We start from the raw sequence: 24,405 nt of genomic DNA on the forward strand, positions 1-24,405 counted from the left end.
TTATAAACTTACTTTCGCAGATGCTTACGAAGAAGACGAAGATGACAACCAAGATCAGTGAAATTACCTAAACAAAAAAATAATAATAAGTTACGAACTCTGATAAATACAAATAATAATGATTTTTGTTTACATATTACCCATCGAATAAAAGAGAAACAAACACATCCACACCAGGAGATACAAGAGACAATCCCGACAGACACAAAAGCGGCAACAACATCTCCACCTGCTCACTCTTCTTGTCTTATAAAAATAGCTTACATGTCCAATGTCAACAGACCAATGTTATTGTCTTCTTATTAAAAATACATAAATTCGTTTAAAACCCATTAATGCTCAAATACTCAGAATTGTCACTCATTTTATAGTTATTTCTACAAGTCTTCATGTATTTGTTTTAAAGGTCCGTGAAAAGAACAACTTTAAAAATAAAATAAAACATATAACAAACATAATAAGGATAATAAAATTATTACTTAATACACACAACTAAACTACAGAAAAAAATATCCAAAAACAAAATGTACTCTCAACAACCTTAATATAATTATGTACTCTCAACATTACAAGAAACAAATTAAAAAGACAAACAAACAATAAGTTTCAGTGACACAGCAAGCAACACCACGAATTATATCAATCACATTACTAACACAGTTTAGTCATTCATAAGTGGAGAACTATGCATACACAGTTCATCATCACAATTCTAACCATATAACAATAAAAAACTTGAAAAACAATGATAAACCCAAAACGAAAAATTCACAACTACAATAACCCTAGTGTTATAAACCATATTGTGCATGTCCATAACCGGGCCGTCCATAACCGGCCCGTCCGTTAAAGAGAGAGAGTCGGCGTAGAGAGAGAGAGAGTCGGCGTAGAGAGAGAGAGAGAGAGTCGGCCGGCTGGTTTTCTTTTCTCTTGGCCGAGTTTCCTTATCCCTTTATACTTATGATTTGTACTCTTTCCTATTTGTAGTCTTTCCATTATTCTATGACGGTTTATCTATCTTGTAATTCTCTATATATAAAGAGTCCCTTGTTTAAGATTAATAAGAATAAGAAACTATTCTCCTAAGTTTCACAACACGTTATCAGCACGATTACTCTAAGAACCCTAAGCTAAAATCCAAAATTGAAAAAACCTAAAACCCTAGCCGACGAACCCTAATCCCGATCGCGAGAACCATCCTGATCGTGAACCTTCCCGATCCAAGCTTCTTCGCGTCCCGATCAGTTTCAGCTCACGGCGATCTCAGCTTGGACAGCTAACGTTCCGAATATCAGCTTCAACCTGTTCGCTTCCTGATCTAAGCAAGAACAGCTCGCGGCCTTCTCTTGTCCGATAGACGATCTCAGCCAGCTCGCGTTCCCGAAGGACAGCTCGCGTTCCCAATCCAACAGACGACGTCTCAGCTCGTTCCAGCTAGTTCGTGTTTCCGATCAGCAACGTCCAGCTCGCGTCTCTTCTCATTGATGGTCCATTCAACACATCTGAGGTTATGGTAACTCGAAACCCTAATGATCAATCATTGAACCCAAAATCAAATTTTGATTGCTTGATATGAATTGAAACCATAAAACCTTAAACCCTAATCGAAACTAATAAGCAAATTGAAATCTTAATGTGTTGAAATCGAAACCATAAACCCTAATTCGAAACCTTAATGGTTTTGAATTGAAACCTTAATGATCTAATGATCAAAATCGATTTCCTAAACCCCAATGATCTAATGATCAAAATCGAAACCTTAATACTTTAAATCCCTAGCCGCATGCATAATGCATGTTATGCATAAAATCGAACCAAACCCTAATTAATCTTTGAAATCAAAATTGATTGTTTTGATTGATTGAATATGATCACATAGAATGTTAAACCCATACTTGAATTTGGTTGATTGAATTGATGAACCTATTGAATGTTTTGAGATAAAGGAATTGCCTAAGGTAATTGTTCTCATCCTGTTTAAGACTTAACCTGACCGGCTTTGTTCATATGTTTAAAACCCTAGTCGCATTGAATATGATCCGTTAAGTTGATAGTAATTAACACCTTGATGCATTGCTTGATTGCTTGATCACTTAGAAACCGATTGCTAAGATGTATGAACCGATTGCATTAAGATCATATAGAAACCGTTTGATAAGATTGTTCATACCTTGTCTTGGCCGTGCGGCTTATCTTGCATCATACTCGTATGAAATGAATGCATCATATCCGTTTGGTCGTGTGACCAATTCGCATTACATACCTGATTGTCTTGTATAATCATAAGAACACTAAGAACATTATAATCTTTAAAGATCTAAATTATAAAACATATGATTTCAGATGTCGAAAATCAACAACTTGGATTTTGCTGCCCTAAATCTCTCGGGAGATAATTACTTGCAATGGGCATTGGATACTAAGATTATCCTAAAATCCAAGGGACTCGGTGAATGTATCACCGAGGGCAATAATGCAAGTGAGAAAGATAGATATGGAGCTATATTAATTATACGCCATCATCTTATTGAGAGTCTCAAAGATCAGCATTCGACTATTGAGAATCCTCTAGACCTTTGGACAAAGTTGAAAACGAGATATAATCACCAGAGAACGGTGTTATTACCAAAGCCTATGTATGATTGGAGGAATCTCAGAATCCAGGACTTCAAGTCCGTGGACGAGTATAACTCGGCCCTGTTTAAGATAGTTTCTAAATTGAAACTGTGTGGTGAGGATATAACGGATAAGGATATGCTTGAGAAAACCTTTTCCACCTTCCACACAAGCAATGTGTTGTTACAACAACAATACCGAGAGAAGGGCTTCACAACTTATGCTAATCTGATCTCTTGTCTCTTGCTCGCTGAGCAGAACAATGAACTGTTGATGAGAAACAGTGAATTGAGACCTCCTGGAACAAACCCCATTACCCGAGGCAAATGCGGCTGTAGAGCCTAAGAAAGAATCGAATCACGTCCAGAGCAATGGCCAACACGGCCGTGGCCGTGGAAGATGGCAAGGAAGTGGTCGTGGCCGAAACTCTTTTGGTCGTGGTCGTGACCACTATAACTCATATGTTCGTGGCCAAGGAAACTCTTATGGAGGCCGTGGTCATGGCCGAGGCCGTGGTACCGCATTTAAACCACAAAACTCGACCAAATCCGTGTGCCATAGATGTGGTATGGATAATTATTGGGCTAAGACATGTAGGACTCTCAAACATCTTGTTGACCTCTACTAAGAGAGTTTGAAAGGGAAGAATCCTGAAGCTCATATGACTTATCAAGATGATGAAGATGATTTCAATTATGAACAAGACGATCTCATAGAGTATGAAACGTCTGATTTTTAAAAGAATGAAGTTGAATTCAACATCTATGTTTTTGTGTTCTTTGCTTTTTGTTTTCTATGTTTTGATTGCTTTGAACTTATTTTATTAATGAATGAAAGTTTTTGATATAAAAGTCTCTAAAGTCTCATAGAGGGCTACGGCCAGGCTAATATCATGTTGCTTAAGGGTACGCATCTAGAGATATCTGATGCATTGTATTCACCCAGCTCTAAGAGAAATCTATTGAGCTTTAAAGACATTCGAATGAATGGCTTTCATATTGAGATTAAGGGCGGAGGAAACAAAGAGTTCCTTCAGATCATAGAAATCGGCCAAGGCTATAAGAAAGTCCTAGAGTCTATACATGCGCTCTCTACTGGCCTTTTACTATTGTAAGGTCGGAATGATAGAGACCAATGCTGGTGAGTTCACGTCCCAAGCGTTTAATGATTACTGTATGTCCATGGGGGTAAGTGTGGAACACTCCATGGCACATGTATATACACAGAACGGCTTGACCGAATCATTCATAAAATGAATTCAGCTAATAGCTAGACCATTGCTTATGAGGTCTAAGCTTCCGGCCCATGAGCAAGGGCAGTTGGCGGGGAAGCAAGAAGAAATCCAAGTGGCCGAACTGGTTCGTATAAGACCGTCTAGTGAACATAGATATTCCCCATTACAATTGCTTACGGGTCATGAGCCAGACATATCCCATCTTAAGACATTTGGTTGTGCCGTTTATGTTCCAATTGCTCCACCACAGAGAACAAATATGGGACCTCAAAGGAGGATAGGGATATATGTTGGATATGATTCCCCCACAATTATAAAATACCTTGAGCCAACTACGGGTGATTTATTTAAGGCCAGGTATGCGGATTGTCACTTTGATGAATCCGAACATCCAACATTAGAGGGAGATAGCAGTAAACTGGTAAAAAAAATTACATGGAATCAAACATCCTTATCTTGGCAAGATCCTCGGACTCAAGAATGTGATTTAGAAGTCCAAAAGATAATACATTTACAAAAGCTAGCTAATCAATTGCCACATTCCTTTGCTGACCCGAAAAGAGTGACAAAGTCATATATACCAGCTGCTAATGCACCAATTAGAATTGATGTTCAAGAGGGACACAATCAAGTTGCTACAGAGTCTAGACAACGTTTGAAACGTGGTAGACCAATAGGTTCCAAAGATAAGAACCCTCAGAAAACAAAGAAAGGTGCTGAATCCAAGGCCGGAACACCAGACATGGCCGCGGCCGATCCTACCCGAGATTTGGCTGCGTCCGACCATAGGGCTTTAGACATGGCCGATGGTCCTGATGTACCAAACACTGATGCTTGGGACGCCAAGCTTCATGGTACTGATGGTCCTGATAATAATGAGATCTCAATAAATTATGTCTTGTCTGGAATACAATGAAACAGAACGAGTGTCGACATTGATGATATATTTGCATACAAGGTAGCACTTGAACTTATGGATTTAAACGAGGATCATGAACCCACATCTATTTATGAGTGCACTCAACGATCAGATTGGATCAAATGGAAAGAAGTTATAAACGTGGAGTTAAACTCTTTAAAGAAGAGAGATGTCTTTGGACCAATAGTACGAACACCTTATGATGTTAAACCAGTCGTCCATAAGTGGGTCTTTGTGAGAAAGAGAAACGAACATGGTAATGTCGTTAGATATAAAGCACGGCTTGTTGCACAAGGATTCTCACAGAGACCAGGAATCGATTATGAGGAAACATATTCCCTTGTGGTGGATGCTACTACTTTTAGATTCCTGATAAGTGTGGTTATAAGAGAAAACTTAGACTTGCGGTTAATGGATGTAGTAACTGCATACTTATATGGTCCACTGGATAATGAGATATATATGAAAGTACCAGAGGGTATTGAATTGAAAAACAAATCGAGTTCTCGAGAACAACATTTTATAAAGTTGAATAAGTCACTTTATGGACTGAAACAATCAGGTCGAATGTGGTACAATAGACTAAGTGAGTACCTAGTGAAAGAGGGCTATAAGAATGACCCGATCAGTCCATGTATTTTCATAAAGAAATTCGAAAATAAAGGATTTGTGATCATAGCAATGTATGTTGATGATCTGAATATCCTAGGAACCTCTGGAGAGATTTCCCAAACAGTTGAATATCTTAAGAAAGAATTCGAGATGAAAGATCTAGGAAAAACAAAATTCTGTTTGGGATTACAGCTTGAGTACATTAAAGATGGAATCCTTGTGCATCAAATGACATATACAGAAAAGGTACTCAAGAGATTTAATATGCCGAGTCTCACCCGTTATCTAGCCCCATGGTCGTGAGGTCTCTCGGCGTGGACACTGATTCGTTCTGTCCTAAGATGGACGATGAAGATGTTCTAGGTCCCGAAGTGCCATATCTCAGTGGCATAGGAGCTTTGATGTATCTGGCTAGTCACATACGACCAGATATATGTTTTGCCGTGAATCTATTGTCTAGATTTAGCTCTTGTCCGACCCAAAGGCACTGGAATGGGATTAAACATATTCTTCGTTACCTGCAAGGAACGAAAGACTTGGGTTTATTTTATACTAACCATAACAAAGAAGGATTAGTTGGCTTTGCTGATGCATGTTATCTCTTGGATCCTCACAATGCTCGATCACAGACCGGCTACGTCTTTACTCATGGTGGTACGTCCATCTCATGGCGTTCCATGAAGCAGACAATCACGGCCACTTCATCAAACCATTCGGAAATCTTGGCTATTCACGAGGCCAGCCGCGAGTCTGTGTGGTTACGGTCCATGACCAACCATATCCGAGTTGATTGTGGGATGACCGAAGGCAAGGACGCACCAACCGTGATGTATGAGGACAATGCAGCATGCATTGCTCAGCTCAAGGATGGCTACATCAAAGGAGACCGGACTAAGCACATACTGCCTAAAGTTCTTCTTCACGCACGAGCTTCAGAAAGCCGGCGAGGTCCAAGTGCATTCCAGTGACAACTCAGCCGACCTGTTCACCAAATCACTTCCTACCTACACGTTCAGGAAGCTCACGCATCAGATTGGGATGCGTAGACTGAAAGACCTTCGGAACATGGGAAGTAATACGAGTTGTACTCTTTTTCATTCACCATGGTTTTGTCCCACTGGGTTTTCCTGGTAAGGTTTTAATGAGGCAACATCCAAAGCGTATTACAAACTATGTATGGTTATGACATCCAAGGGGGAGTGTTATAAACCATATTGTGTATGTCCATATCCGGCCCGTCCATAACCGGCCCATTCGTTAGAGAGAGAGAGAGTCGGCGTAGAGAGAGAGAGAGAGTCGACCGGCTGGTTTCCTTTTCTCTTGGCCGAGTTTCTTTTTCCCTTTATACTTATGATTTGTAATCTTTCCTATTTGTAGTATTTCCATTATTCTATGACGGTTTATCTATCTTATAATTCTCTATATATAAAGGGTCCCTACGTTTAAGATTAATAAAAATAAGAAACTATTCTCCTAAGTTTCACAACACCTAGCAAATATTGAAATGAAATAAGAACTCTGTCCGTAATAGCGCGGAAGCAATACCCATAGTAAGAAAAACAAGATAGTGTATCCAAACAGTTTTTTCTTTGCTAGATTTTTCTAAAACAAAAACTTATTTGTATACAGTTTTCATCTTTTATGACTAAAATATGTAATTAAAGCAGGGATTGACGTACTCATCATATCCACATGTTCAGTTTTCAAAAAACAATTTTATGTTCAAAAGTAAACCAAATCTTTTGACTACAATCCGTTTGATTGATGAGGAATATAAAGTCTCCTTCGTTAGCCACAAATAATAGTCCTATTAAACCCATTTGGCACAATCAGTAACGTTGCCAGACAAGTCATATCAGTATTCACTTTAATGGATGCGGAGACTCGACACGCAAATTCTTTTAAAACACACACAAAATACTTACAAATTGAGTAAGTAAGAGCATGCGCATCGGTGAACCGTTCATTGGGATTCAAAAAACTAATTTATTATTATTATTATTTTTTTTCGTTTGATTTAAAAAAAAAATTAAATAAAGTTACCAATAGCGGGCCGCCACGTGGCGTGGAGCCCGCTGAACAGTCACGACCCGGGTTCACTCGGGAGAGGTGGGACGAGCCGAAGTCTTCATTTATGCTTATTTTAATATTTTTTTTCGTAAAACGTGCGACCTCCTCTCCTTGAACTCCTGATGCGCATGCTCTAAGACGAAACTGCTAGAAGAAAACGATCTGGCCCGAGGTGACTTTGGATGTTGCTATCGATATTTATTTGAGTTCGAAGATAAATTAAGCAATAGGATAAATGTAAAATATACGATAAACCAGTCAGTAGAATGACACATTTGATGAAGTTACAATTTATTATATTCTTCTTTGTGAAGTTTGTTTTTTTTTATAAATATGAAAGATACAATTTGGTTAAATTTGTTTGATAAATCCTTAATTTTTCATTCTAATAAGTAACTAGGATATATATATATATATATTCTCAAAATATTGCAGAATTGTTTTTTCTTTGCTGGTGTTTTTTTTGGATTTTGTACTTATTTAAATTAGAAATATATTAAACAATAAAAAGTTAACCACTTAAGCTAGAAAAATAGTTGACCACCAAAAAAACACACTTTCAATTTAGGTGTTCACGTGATGTTGAAAGATAATGTAATGTGAGAGTCAATTTTTTTAAAAAAAATTGATGATTTTTTCATCAGAATAAACATAATCTACAATCGGATCTGTGTTTAGGTATATGAATCTTTCGTTAGATAGTATCGGTTGGGTTTTATGCTGCTCTCTTGGTTATTTGAGCCGTTGTTTTTTTCTCTTTTTTGTGTCCTATCGGTTATGTGTTTCATTCAGACCAAACCATCTATGTCTTTGATGGTTTGAAGTTGGACTCTTGATATTGTTTACCTTTGGTGATTAATACACATTCGCAGATGACCAAAAAGAAAAAAAAACATAATCGACAATCGTTTGGCTTTTTGTTTGGTGTCGGCTAAAATAAATTCGCAAAAAGATGATGTGTCTCCATTCCAAATGTTGCTGGCATATTCCATGATTCCATCCTGATGCTTAATAGTTTGTGGACAGAAACTAAGTTTGCTCGTGACCACATTTGGAACCAAGTGATATAGATATGGAAGAAATTTCTAGACATATATATATATATATCTTTTTGTAAAGATTTGATTGCAACTTCAGTTACAAAATTTTATAAAATTAATCATGATACGTAAGTAAATAACTCATACATTATGTAAATATCATATCTAAAATTATAAGTAATAAAATAATTTATAAATTTAGTAATATATTTGCATTTTGTGGAATTTTACAATATTCAAGTACATCGTTTGATGAAATATTTTACTATTTAGACTTCTGAAAGTTGTAAAGGTAAAACTATATTCTATTAGCATGGATAATTAAAGGTTTATAGTTGTTATATAATGGAAAATCTAAGTGATTTCGTGTATTAGGAGTTTTTTTAATTAAAAATATGAAAATGAAGATTTTATGGTATTTTAAGATAGTGATTTCTTTTATTGGTTAATCAATATTTTCTATAGAATATTATTTTGTTTCACTTAGGAGTGGGCGTTCGGGTATCCATTCGGATTCTGTTCGATTGTATTCTGATTTAGGATTTCCAGGGTTACAAATTTCAATCCCATTCGAGTATTTAATTTTTTTGATTTGGGTTCATTTCGGATCTTGGTGGGTTTGATTTGAGTTTATATTTCCCATTTAAGTTATTTTAAACATTTAAAATTCAAATATACTTTAAATTTCTCAAAATTAAAATATAAAATTAATATATTACATATAAATTTGAAAAATGTATGCTAAAATACCTAAATTTAACATAAAAATTGGTTTAGCTTGAATATTTTTTTTATAGATAATCAATATATATTTCAATTATTTTTGTGTTTTGAGTATTGTTTGGTAATTGTAGACATTTACTTTTGACTATTTATATATATTTCCAAATATTTTAGGCAACTTTAAAATATCTTATGTATTTTAGATATTTTATATACTAATATAATAAATATTTTTAAGTATATAAATATATTTGGATATCTGCAAATATGTTCGTCGGATTAACCGAATGTTTCCGGACGAAGATGTTCATCGGAATAACTGAATGTTTGAAACATGAAATAGTGTATTCATATGTCAAAATCGGAGTTTGTTTTGAAAGAGAAATTAAGGTCCAAAGTGAATAACATGAAAAGCTTATAAAGCTATACATTTGGCTAAAAGTAAAAATTCACCAAATGTTTCACTTTGGATATGTGGGCTTGAATTAGATTTAAATAAGTTTATTAGACAATGCATCTATTTACTTATTTTATAAATCTTATTCTTAATATTATTTGTATGTTTGTTAAATATAAAAATATAAAGCCATTAGAAAGTATTTTGTTGCATTTGACTTGGTCAACTGAACAAAATGAGCTTGAAAAATAACGTAGTCATTGATTGGTCAAAGGAATAACTCACCATAATGATAATCAATACGTTAGTGAATGATAATCAATACGTTAGTGAATACTCCATATGTCACAGTGTACGTTTCAGACTTTGCAAGTTATAAAACAACACTTGTGTTCTCATTTTTGATACAGAGATATACAAATAAGAAAACAATTCTCCCGTTATGAAATAGTTATGTTTATATTTTTTTTTAGTCTTTGTGTCTGAGAGTACAACACAAAATTAGGTTAGATAAATTCTGTTTTTCGGTGATGGTAAACAGAAACAATGCTGTAGTTGTATCCTGGGAATCTGAGCGCTATAAAACCGTCACAATACGGGGCGTTTAAAGATTTAAGGAAAGAGATTAATCATCTCGACTCTGCAATTCTTCTTTATTCTTATATTTCGGTATTGTAATTTTAAATTATGTCCTATGGTAGTGAAATAAGCTTCCTAACGTTTAAACATGAGTCTTTGTAATGAGCGAACATGGTACTATATGTATCATGAGTTTCATTACAAGAGATTCCATGTTATGTAATGATGATGTGTTGCTCTCGTTTCGCTAAAACCTTAGGTTTAAGTTATGTTGTGGCTCTGTTTATATAAACTTGATTGGCAGAACATTAGCATTAGCATAGTAGTATGTTATAGAAGCAGTATGCTGAAGGAGCTATATGCTTTTGCTAAACTATTTAATAGGATGATTGGTAGAGTAGTATGAGTATGTTATTTAAAATTATTATAAAAATTAGTATATAATATATTTATTTTTAATGAATATATTTCTAATATATATATATATATAAATATATTAACATATAAAATTAAAAATATATATAATTAATTTATTTTATTTAATAATTTAAAAAATATGTTTATATAGAAAAATATTATTTTAAAATAAATTTTATAATTAAAATAAATATTTTTAAAAATAAATTTTCAAATTTTAAATAAATTAAATTAAATTATATAAATTAAATTATATTTTAAATGTGAAATACTATTTAAAAAAAGATTTTTATTGTAAATTAATTTTAGAAATCAAAATTTTATTTTCTAGATATAAAAATAATTTTATGATATTATTAAATAAAATAAATGAATTAATTATATATTTTCCTTAATTTTATAAATTATAAATGCAAATTCTCTTCTAAAAACTTCATATGAAAGCATTGGCCAGAGAGCATTAGCATTTAGTAAATGCTTCTCTAAATGTTTTTCTAACAATTGTTGATTGGATAATGTAGAGCTTAGGGCCTGACTGGTTTCCCCGCTATCGCCCGCAAACGCAGCTTTTGCGGTTGGTAGCGGTTGACAGCGTTTCGAAACAATCATACAAACCGATACAAATCGCTTCAAACCGCTCCGAACCTCTTAAAATCAAAAGCTGGTTCCAGCTAGCGTTTGCCGTTGCGGGCGGTTGCGGGAGGATAATTTTTTTTTCTTTTTTTCAAAAACCATATAAATACAAAAATAAAAATATTCAATAAAAAATTTAAATTGGAATTATAAAAATACTAAAATATATCTATGATATTTTAATTAATATTATAAAATTTTAAAATAAAAATATTTTCTATTTAAAAAAAATTAAAACTATAACTTTCTAAATATGATTTTCATATTTATTATAATATTTATGATTTTTGATATTTTTATAATTATATAAAATGTAAATATTGTTAATTTATTATTTAACTGCTGTTGTATTTGGTAGTTAACCAGTCATAAGTATCCCGCAAACGCACCAATTTCTAACCGCATAACCAGTCATACAAATCTCTTAAAACTGCTAGAAATCGCAACCACCTGCATCCGCAAACTCCCGCAACCGCAACCGCTGCGTTTGAACCAGTCAGACCCTTAATGCTAATGATAATTCTCTACCAATCAAGACCTTAAGTGTAGAACGTTTGGTCCTAACTATCTAAATATTTCTTTTGTACCCTTTTATTTTATCTGATTTTCAAATTAGCCCCTAGTGTTCTGAAACTGTGTACACATTAACAAGAGAAAGGAAAAGAGTTGGAGAGTTGGACTTTCCAGGCGATCGGAGGATCTCTCAATGGCTATTGGTAGTTCACGGGATCATGACGTTCACGGTGGTCATCTCTTTCCTCTGCGGTCAATGGCCGACCTTCCAAGGCACACCTTTTCAATGGATTCAGTACTTCATCACTCGCGGAGCCTATGACCACTTACTGTAACTCTCTCCTCTCACCTCATTGAACATTCTTCCATTTACTCCAACGTTTGATCTTTGGTTTGATTTAGAGTTCCTCTGTTTTCGGTTTGCAGGAGGTTTGTCGGAATGGTGTTTGGTTCCAAGGGAACGCACGTTGTCTTAACGGTGGAGCAGTTCTGTTGCGACCGTCCTAATCCCATATTGGAAGTTTGTATCTTTCTTCTTGGTTTAGTACTGTTTGATCCATTTTAAGTAGCAGATGAATTTGATGCTGTGATTCATACTTTGATGCTTACCTGTGAATAACACAAAGTGGCGAGCTTTATACTATATATTTTTTGTTTGTTTTGTAGATCATATACATAGCTATTATTGGATTAGTATACTTTTTGATTGCAAAGTCTTCCTTTGTCTATATACCTGGATACTATATTGGCCATGTTCACAATAAAAATACCTATAATTTCCCAAACACTTCGATGGAGCCAACTAACTGTTCTCTGACTCACCTTGACACCATGCCCGACGACATGTTGAGCCTCATCATCTCAAAAGTCGGTGCTGCGTCGTCCACCGATTACTGCAACGCCGTGATTACTTGCAAGAGTCTGAACTTTATGATCCCTTGATCGCCAAGACCCTCAGCATCGCCCCTTTGGTGGAGAGGCCTCATCTAGCTAACGGGTATGAAAAAATGATGGAGAGCCTTTTGGCAGCCAACAAACTCGATGCGCATTACGTTAAGGGTATGTGTGAGTACTTTTATTTTGATAATCACTTTTTGGGACTCCATCACCTTCGTCTTGCCTCTAAAGGGGACCACAAAGAAGCTAAGTACCTTTACGGGGTTCTTCTCATGGCCTTGGGCATGATCGAGAAGGGCAAATAGATACTTACGAAGTTGACGGATGATGATGGCATCATCATTTTTTCATACCGTTAGCTAGATGAGGCCTCTCCACTAAAGGGGTGATGATGAGGGTCTTGGCGATCAAGGGATCATCTAAATCGAAGTTCATACTCTTGCAAGTAAGCATGGTGTTGCAGTAATCGATGGACGACGCAGCACCGACTTTTGAGATGATGATGCACACAACATGTCGTCTGGCATGGTGTCAAGGCGAGTCAGAGAACGATTAGTTGGCTCCATCGAAGTGTTTGGGAAGTTAAAGTGATTTGAGTTTTTGCCTTTTATTGGTGGTGATGTGTGGTGCTTTGGTCTGCTTATATAGAAGAGATGACCAGGAAAGAGTGAGGGTTTTTGGTTCACGTGGCTTTAAGTGTAACGGATCAGAATTGAATCATCCCACTAGGCATTTGAAGAGCTTTTATTGTAAGATAGTAATGTCGCTAATGGATTTCGTACAAGGTGGATCGTCAAGGAATTGGATCTTTCCAGACATTATTATAGTCTTAACAATATTGGGTTCTCTAACATGTGCTAAATTGGTAAATATGTGGATGATAAATTTGGCGTTTGTTCTTGGGAAAGTAGATAGCCAATAATTAAGTTCATAACATTCCTTCAATCATTATTATTATTAAAACATGTTTCATTTTGATTAGCATTAATATTTAAATTTTAATGAGTAAAATGATTCATATATGTTATCTTTGCTATCAGACTTACTAATAAAAATGGTCTGGTTTATTCCCAAACTTCAATTACATTGTCAATTTAAATATATATCTATAAGCGTAGGCGAAAAAAACCACCAAAAGGTTCTTTAAACAGTTATGTTATGAAAAATAACTTGGCTAATAAATGTTCAAATTATACGTTTTTAACGTCCACCATAACATGGATCGTTTGAGTATATGTGGTTATCCAGTGAATTCGTAGTTACTCATACACCAAGCTATGTTGACGCTAATTGAATGTGATATATTGAATATTCTTGACATTTTAGACTGCTTTGGTTGCTTAGGATCGAATATTATATGGACTGTTTTCTATACATCATGTGATATTGAATATTCTTGACACCCATTTGGTGGAATATTGAACGCTCATCTTCGTATATCCCTTATATATTAATTGAGAAATATTACAATATTTTTTGTAGCTACGTGTCAGTAAGAGAATAAAATTCAGAATTCTTAGAAAAATAAGTTGGTTCATCTTAACATATATTATATTTTTTATTAAACTAACTATCAAATTGATAAATAGTGTACAAAAGAATATTCTCGCACTTTCCTTAAATAACAACTACGGAATTACTTAATATGGTTAACATATATATGACAGTTAATAATTATGAATAATAAATATTTGATAATAATTTTGTATACTCCCTCTTTTTTTTGTTTAATTTTATATTATTAAAAGATATTAAACAACCACATTAACCATATACTAAAAATAATATTTTTTATATGTTATATTTTGAATCTTTAAAACAACTATAAATTATTAAAATGTTAAATGTCTCACACTAAAATCTTGTGATCAATGGTTTAACTTTTGTTTTTGTAATAGCAAGATACAAATGATCATAAATCGTATGAATATGAAGTCTCAATTAATACACATTCATATTATATATTAATATAGTTTAAAATTAAACTATATAACATATAAAATACATAAATATGTTAATTTATAAATTTGTATTGAAAAAATATTGAAACCTTTAATATTTTGAAATTTATCTTGACATGTCATCCGACGTGGACCCCCTGGGAGGGAATCAATATGTTCTTTATATATAAAGATTAGCATGGCTAATTAAAGGTTTAGAGTTGTTATTTAATGGAAAATCTAACTTGATTTCGTGTATTAGGAGTTTTTTTTATTAAAAATATGAAAATGAAGATTTTGTGGTATTTTAAAATAGTGATTTCTTTTATTGGTTAATCAAATATTTTGTATAGAATATCAAATTGTTTCACTTAGGAGTGGGTGTTCGGATATCCATTCGGATTCGATTCAGTAGTATTCCGATTTAGGATTTCCAGGGTCACAATTTTCAATCCCATTCGAGTATTTAAATTTTTTTATTTGGGTTCACTTCGGATCTTGGTGGGTTTGGTTTGAGTTTAGATTTCCCATTTAAGTTATTTTAAACATTTAAAAATTCAAATATACTTTAAATTTCTCAAAAATTTAAAAAAATAAAATTAATATATTACATATAAATTTGAATAATGTATGCTAAAATACCTAAATTTAACATCAAAATTGGTTTAGCTTGAATATTTTTTTTATAGATAATCAATATAGATTTAATTATTTTTTTTGTGTTTTGAGTATTGTTTGGCAATTGTAGACATTTACTTTTGACTATTTATATATATTTCTTAATATTTTAGGCAACTTTAAAATATCTTATATATTTTAGATATTTTATATACTAATATAATTAATATATTTAAGTATATAAATATATTTGGATATTCACAATATTTTGGTTCAGATCAGGTTTGGTTTCGGTTATCTAAATACCAAAATTTTAAATCTATTCAGATATTTAATAAATTTCGGTTCGGGTTCGTAACTACTTTTTCGGATCGGATTCAGGTTTCTTGCCCAGCCATAGCTTCACTGGTATTTTTATGTACATAGATAAAAAGGGTTTGAAGTTGTTATGAGAAATCTAAATTTATTTCTTCTATTTCATTTTTTTCAAAATTTAAAATACAGGAACAAAACGAAGATTTTATGGTATGTTAAGATAGTGATTTCTGTTTATTCGATAATCAATTTTTTTTTTTATGGAATATCCTTTAACTAGGTAAGATTTGGTTGAATATTTTTTATATGAGAGATCACGATTTTGGTAACTACTGCGTGACTTGTTAACCGAAGGTGGGTGATTGTTTTGATATGTTAATATTGTAAAGGAAATTTATTTAATATAGTCTTCTATTTTTTTATTTATCTAATCTGTTTGGTTTGATTTTACATTAGGTTCTCATTTTGGACATTACATGTATACAATATGGTACAAATATGTAGAGCATGTAAGTTTTTTGAGTACCTAAAATAGTCATGATACTGGGTATATGTCATTTTGTGTAAAAATATGAATATGTTAAATCGTTCCCAAAGTTACCTTGAACCGGTTTGTTCAGATTATGAACAAAGGGTTAATGACTTGCATGTTTACATTTGTTTATAAACATATATCTTATTGCTTATACTTGGTTTATATGTTTATTATTGTTTTATTATTTAAGAATAAATCGTTCCCACTTTAGAGTAAATCGGTTTGGTCAGTTTTTAATTAATGGTTAGTGACTTACAACATGTTTTCGTAAAATACGATTAAGTTTTAAGGGGAAAAGAACATCCTCTGTATATTTATTCTGAAGCATTACAACATGTTTTCGTAGCTACATGTTATCACTAGAGTGATTCTGAGAATCTTTAAAAAAATAAGTTGGTCCATACAAATATTATATTATACCTTTTATCAAACTAACTATCAAATTGATTAGTATTGCACAAAATAATATTTTCAATGCTCCTTAAATAAAAACTACGGAATTACCGAATATGGTTAACATATAATATATTGTTGTAATTAGAGAGTTTAGAGACTGAATATTTATGTGTTCTTATTAATGATCAAGGGGGTTTCTTTATATAAGGATTACAAGATGAAGATAAATGGAAAGTATCCAAAACCTAAACTCACTAGAATTAGGAAAACTACTAATACATAATAATGGAAAGATTACATCTACTAGGAAAAGGAAAGGGTTTCCTTTTCTCCAAGCTTTGTGGCTGTCTCTCTCTCTCCTAAAGTCGGCTCTCTCTCTCCTCTCTCTAGGGCTTCTGCCGTCTCTCCATCTTCTAGGTATTGGGCCGGTCTTGGACCGGGCCTGGTTAATGGCAATCTACTCCATGATTTATAACACTCCCCCTTGGATGCCATAACCATACAGGATTCGTAGTACGCTTCATGTTGCCTCATTAAAACCTTATCAGGAAAACCCAGTGGGACAAAACCATGATGAAGGAAAAAGAGTACAACACGCACTACTCCCCCTGATGTGAACCTCAGTGTAGGTTCTACATTCTACGCATCTGGTGCGTGATCTTTCATGTATATGTAGGAAGGGAGTAATCGGCCAAGTTCATTACTAAGGCGTATCTAGACCACTTCGACCTCTCAGGTCGTCTCTCATGTCTTTTGACATTAAGTGTCCCGGTAAAGCATGTGTGCTAAACAATGTGAACCATATTGTTCTCGGGGATCACTATTGGGCCTTTGCAAATCGTGTTTGCATGTGTCCATAGTCTAGACGTGATCGTCTACTGTTAACTCTTTACTTTGGTCGGAAAAAATAAGTACTTATGGACAATGTACTAGACATGGTTATCATGAACCTATGTCTCGATCTGGCCGATCCATGTCTGGGTCATAGACCTCGTCTATAAATGTCCACTACTTGTCTCATGAGTGTTCAAGATCAATGATCATTGCTGTGAGTTTTATAATCTCTCATTATGGCTATGTGGCCGAACACTCTCATGTATGTGGACATCGATTTCTTTGCCTTAGGCAGTACCATATCTATCTCGGACATTGTAGTCCTTTATCCATCTCTTGATGGTGTCTCATGACCTCTGTTGCTGTGGATTATATCACACACTGAAATATATATTATTAGGTCATAGATCTCGGCTCTCACAAGCTTATGGACTACAATACATTTGTATCCGGTTGATCTTTTGTCTCTACTAGCCCGTGATCAAGAAGAAGGGCCAGACGCCTTTTAGTCTTAAAAGCCGGACGCGTCTAGTAGAAGAGCCAGACGTTCTTTGCTGAAGAGCCGGACGCCCTTAGACGGACAGAGTCGGACTTCTTTGGTTTGAAGGCCGGGGCTGGACGCTTTTGGTCGGACACCCACATAGATTTATTCTATGCCTACTAACCTCTTTTAGGTTTATTATAATCACAAGGAATTTCAAATATATGGAATGTATTGGATTGTCTTTTATACAACTCCAAGATCAATGATCATGCGTGATCAATTTCATGATCAATTTCTTTTACATACTATATACAGCTGCTTTATGTTTCAGTCCATGAATCAGCTTAGGAACGAAGCTGTTCTTTCATCTTATCCAGTGATCCATATGCTGCTTACTACATCATTTGTATCTAATTTCTTTCTTATGACCAAACCATTTTCAATTTCGAAAATCTGTAGCAGCATCCACCACATAGGAGTTTATCTCCTTATAATCTGTTCCTTTGATCTCTGTGAGTACCTTGTGTAACAAGCTATAATCTAATGCTGTTAAGTAGGAAGACATGAACACTCTTAGACCTCGTGATCATGTGCCTTCTCTCATGGTTTCTTTATCTCACAAGATCCATCTATTTCACTGGTTTTATCAGATGGCGTTTCTGTATATGTATATGGCCAATACGCCCATCTCTCCTTTAGATACTTTGAACCTCCACGTTTATCTTTCAATCTAATCTTTATTCTTTATGATTGTATGAGTACTCTTTCGTGGGTTCATGATCCTCGTTCATCTCTTTATGTTCAAGTGCTATAACTTTATGTATCTTTATACAAATGTGTGTGTGTGTGTCGACACTTTCATGTGGTTCCATTATGTTCCAGACATGATCTGATCACTTTGAGATTTCGTTATCTAGGACCTTTGTTACCTAGAAGCTTGGCGTCCCAAGACTACTTGGTTTGGTACCTTAGATGTGTAGCTGCGCAGCCTTTTCTCAATGTCTGGTATAGTTTCTCTTATAATCTCGGATATGTATTCTATGCACCATTCTTTTCTATCCGAGATTCCTTTATCTTATGGAACATTTGGTCTATCTTGTATAGACTCTATAGCAAATTGATTATGTATCTTCTAGGAAATTCATTTGGTGCTAAGCTGGTTAGTCATTTCTCGGGTCAGTGTCTGGCATTTCGATTAGCTTCTCAATTAGCTAGCTTTATATAATCTTTCTTTTGGACGTCTTAAATTATAATCTCTAGTCCGAGGATCTTTGCCAAGACAATGATGGTTAAAACCATTCTTATCATTCTTTTACTCTTTAATCTTTCTTTATCCAGCTTATAATCTTTCTCTTTAATATTGAATATCCGGATTCATTTGTTTCATGCAATCCGTACCTGGCCACTATTTTAATCACCCATATTTTGGCTCACGGTCCTTTGAATTCGTGGAGAAGATCTTATTCTTATATATTCCCAATCCTCTTCTGAGGTTCCATCTTAGACGGCACATGTATGTATGTGGTGGTTTATTCAAAATCTCTTAAGATGGTGTATGTCTGGTTTTATGACCCGTATTCAATCTGAGATGGGAATATCTATGCTCACTTATATGGCCTGATGCATATTATCATTATATTCATGTAAATTCATAATGTCCCCAAGCTTATAGACTTTTACAGTCTTAGTCTTATAGATAATGGCTTACATGGCCGAACCTTTTATAGGTAATGGCTTGTGTGCGGCCAAGCCTGCACTATGCGTATACAAGTCGTGGCCAAGCCGTGTATAGGTGATGGCCGTGTATAGGTGATGGTCTTTGCAGCCGACCATAACATGGTCTCTTCGGTTTGGCCGTTTGTATCATGGCCTCTACGGCCGAGGAATGGTCCTTTATGGCCGAGTAATGACCGAGCCATATAACATGGTCTTAGACCATAGTGGTACACGAACTTGTAGTATTGATCATGAGTTTATCCTCTCTCCCCCTCATGATCATACTATAAGGTCGTGGTGCTTGGGACAATTAAGCCTAATGAGTTTTCCTTTGTGTACATGTTTCACAACGTGAGATCTTTTACGGGATAACTCTTTGTGCCTTTTCAATCTTTGCATCAAGTTTAGACTTTAGGATGGCTAATCCTATCATGCCATATAGTGTAAAATTTCGTGGTGTTATCTCAATATGTTTACCACATCTCTTGCCTCTTTATCATACTGATTTTTAGCATAGTTTTGATCAGTAGAGATCATAGGTATAGTCTCGACCACTTTCTTTCAAGGTCTTAGGCGTTTTTCTTCTTAAAATCTAAAAGAACTTGTTTCCTTCCTTACCCATTGTTTCTACTTGGAAACCATACATTATAACTTCAATGGGTCACATGTTCTTTTGGGTGTGTATAATGCCTTTTAAGGCAATGCCTTAGCCATAGTTTCTTTACTATGCTTATTATACCACTTTCATGATTTCTTACTTGGTATTATGCTCTTTAGGCAAAAATAGAATCATTCATATGTTCAAGTAAGATCAGGCAAGATAATGAATTCAAAACCAATTCCATTGTATATGTAAAATCGTGAAACATCAAAGCAAATCATAAAGCAATAAGACAAGTCGTATCGAAATTTAGTCTTTGAGACAATCAGAAGTCTCAAAATCCATTCGGTCATCTTTAGCAATGTCGGAATCATTATCAGCCTCATATCCGGAATCATGAACCATGTGAGCCTCAGGGTTCTTGTTCTTAAGACTTTCTTGGTAGAGCTCACATAAGTGCTTAGGGGTTCTACAGTTCTTGGCCCAATGGTTTCCCATTCCACATCTGTGACAAACGGATTTGGTCTAGTAAGACGGTTTGGATATGCCGCCTCGACCACGGCCATAACTACCTCGGCCACGGCCATAATTGGAACCACGACCACGGTTATTGTGGTTTCCTTTCTGGCCGGTCGAGTAGTTGTCTCGGCTGTTCGAGTAATTGTCACTGCCATGCCCCTTGTAACCACCACGGCCATTGCCGTGTGGTCTCTTATTGTTTTGGACGTAATTGCACTCGTTGGGTTCTTTCTTTTCAACCTCATTAGCTTCCGGTAATGGTGCCGTTCCAACAGGTCTAGCTTCACTGTTCTTCATCAGGAGCTCATTGTTTGCCTCGGCCAGAAGCAGGCACGAGATCAGATCAGTATATGTGGCGAAGCTTTTCATTCTGTACTGCTGTTGCAGTATCACATTCGATGAATGGAATGTAGAGTGAGTCTTCTCAAGTAACTCTTCTTCGGTTACTACTTTACCACAAAGTCTCAGCATCGAGACCGTCTTAAATAAGACTGAATTGTACTCATCCACCAACTTATAATCCAAGAATCTAAGATTCTTCCAGTCGTTTCTAGCCTTTGGAAGTAACATCGTTTTCTGGTGATCATATCTATGCTGTAAAGCATCCCAAAGTTCTAGTGGATTTTCCATCGTGATGTACTGATCTTTTAGACCTTCAATGAGGTGATGGCGTATAATACTTATAGCCATGTACCGATTCTTATCGGTCTCATTGTTGCCCTTGATGATAGTATCACCAAGTCCCTTTGACCTTAGACTGATCTTTGTATCTAGCGCCCACTGCAAGTAGTTATCTCCGGAGAGATTAAGGGCTGCATAGTCTCTGTTTGAGATTTTCGACATCTGAATCACATCATCATTCAAAATTAAGTCTCACAATGTGATCATGTGGCCGCAAGATAATCAACAAGCTCGGCCACAAACATGTCTTACGCATTTATGAAAAACAATACGCATTTATGAAAAACAATCAATCTAGAAACGACCATGGTGCGATCAATTCATCAAGCCACTCGGCCATGCAGTTATATCTAATGCAACCGGTTTCAAGATTGTATAAACTACATGCTGGTCGATTCTTATTTAAACAGTATGAATGCAATCCATATTCAGATCCATATGTATGCAAGAAATCCTTAATCAATCCTAGGGTTTCTGATTTAAACACTAGTAGGATTCGGTTTTAAGATTAAGGTTTCAAGGCCTTTAAAGATTTAAAACGAGATTTAGAGTTTTAAACATTTTCTCAGAATTTGGGATTACCTTTTTTTTGCAGGTTGTAGAAACCGGACCTCCAAGATGAATGGATGAACCTCGGACGCGAGCTGCGACGCGGATGCGAGCTGTCTTCTACCTATCGGGTCTCGAGTTGGTTGATTGGGAACTCAAGCTAACCGTGATACAAGCTGGAATCTGAGGTCGTCTAGGATCAGGAAAACCTTAGGGCTGGAGCTGATCGGATGTTGATGAGCTGGAACGCAAGCAAGAACAATTTAGGGTTCTTCGGGGTTAGGGTTCCAAAAGACCAAGGCGGCGCCGTGTATTGTTTCTGCGAGTGTGGGCGTGTCTGAGATCGGATCTACGAACGGTTTGCGCTGATGGATTCATCTCGTATAGAGCTTCAATTTGATATGTGGCTCGTCGTCTGGTTCCTTAGGGTTTGAGAGATAGATCGATCTTAAGTTGCGCCTCGATTAGGGTTTATGTGTGACGGATTTTAGGTTAGGTTTTGTCTCAGGGTTTTGGAGTCTATCGTGCTGATAACGTGTTGTAATTAGAGAGTTTAGAGACTGAATATTTCTGTGTTCTTATTAATGATCAAGGGGGTTCCTTTATATAAGGATTACAAGACGAAGATAAATGGAAAGTATCCAAAACCTAAACTCACTAGGATTAGGAAAACTACTAATACATAATAATGGAAAGATTACATCTAGTAGGAAAAGGAAATGGTTTCCTTTTCTCCAAGCTTTGTGGCTGTCTCTCTCTCTCCTAAAGTCGGTTCTCTCTCTCTCCTCTCTCTAGGGCTTCTGCCGTCTCTCCATCTTCTAGGTATTGGGCCGGTCTTGGACCGGGTCTGGTTAATGGCAATCCACTCCATGATTTATAACATATATGACAGCTAATGATTATGAATAATACATATTTGATAACAGTTTTGTATCCTCTCTCTTTTTGTTTAATTTTATATTATTAAAAAATTAAACAATCACATTAAGCAAATAATAATAAAAAATAGATTTTTTATATGTTATATTTTGATTTTTTTTAAAACGAGTATAAATTATTAAAAAAGGTAAAATCTCACTTTGAAAATTTTGTGATTAATGGTTTAAGTTTTTTTGTTCAAAAAGATACAAATGATCATAAATCGTATGAATATGAAGTCTCATTAATAGTTATTTATAATATATATATATATATATATATATATATTAAATTATATTATATTATATATAAAATAGGATAATTTTAAAATTTGCATTGAAAAATTATTGAGATCTTAATATTTTACTTTTGAAATTTTTATTGATAAATCTCACATAAAAAATTTTGTGATTAAAAGTTTAAATTTTTGTTACCGAAAATATATAAATGTTAATAAAATCATATAAGTAGAAAGTGTCAATAATAAAAATTTATATATAAAATAACTATATGTATATATATATTTATGTCAATATCAGTAAAGTTTAATCATATATCATATAAAGTAAATAAAATAATTTTTTTGATTTATTTACCAAAAACTTGTTTGTAAATAAAAAATTGTATTGGTTTTGATTTATGTGCTTACTCTAATATATATTGTTTTATGTATATAAATTATTTTTTAAATATGTGATTTCTGATATGTTATTTGATCCTGACAATTCCAGAAATACACTTCTTCAAATCGAAGTGATTTTTAATATTGGAAGCACTATATATATTATTTCATTCAGATTCTAATCACCTCCTTTTGAGTAGGCCTGAGCATTTTATCCGGACCCGAAGTACCCGTAAATAATTGTATATACTAAGTATATTTGGGTGATTGGATATATTTTCGGTATTTTGGATTTTTTTTAAGTTTCGGGTTCGGGCTTTCGGGTATAATTGTACGTTTCGGGTACAATTTTAGATTTTTAGAAAATATAATTCGGGTATTCGGGTAAAATTCGGGTATGTTTTGGGTTCTCGGGTATGTTTTGGGTTCTCGGGTCTGATTTTGGATAAATATTTGGGTAATTTTGCGGTTCTTCAGGTATTTTTAGAGTTTTCGGGTCCAGTTCGGGTATTTTGGGTCTTTTTCGGGTCCTAAATTCCCGAACCGACCCGGATCCGAAATATACCCAAAAATTATGGGTATTTTACGGGTATTGAAATTATAGACCCGAACTGATCCGAACCCGACAAGACCCGACCCGGAACCGACCCGAAAAATTATAGGTACGTATATGGATCTAAATTTCTAGGACCCGAAGGACCCGGACCCGACAAGACCCGACCCGAACCCGACCCGAAGACCCGGATACCTAGGCCTACTTTTGAGTTTGTTCAAAGAATGAGAGATTTGATCATACGTCTAATATTTGTTTCTCCGTAATACTCTATCTAGCTATTATAATTGTAAGAATGAGAGATTTGAACTATTTATTATAATTTTTCTGGTTTATCATTTAATAAATCAAACATTTATTACTTTATACATAGTTTACATATACTAGAATGGTAAAGTATTATTTTTTTTATCGGCATACTCTTAAGTAACTAAACCTCAAAAGTGTAGGTTAATAAAATAAGTAATTTATTTT

General features: G+C 34.7%; 1 pseudogene; it reads right to left on the reverse strand.

Moving 5' to 3' along the window:
• Positions 1–20,124: 20,124 nt before the first annotated feature.
• On the reverse strand, positions 20,125–22,336 carry LOC125581643 (annotated as a pseudogene).
• Between the last annotated feature and the right edge of the window lie 2,069 nt (positions 22,337–24,405).

The sequence above is a fragment of the Brassica napus genome, chromosome C2 (assembly GCF_020379485.1).
Source record: "Brassica napus cultivar Da-Ae chromosome C2, Da-Ae, whole genome shotgun sequence".
Lineage (NCBI taxonomy): Eukaryota > Viridiplantae > Streptophyta > Magnoliopsida > Brassicales > Brassicaceae > Brassica > Brassica napus.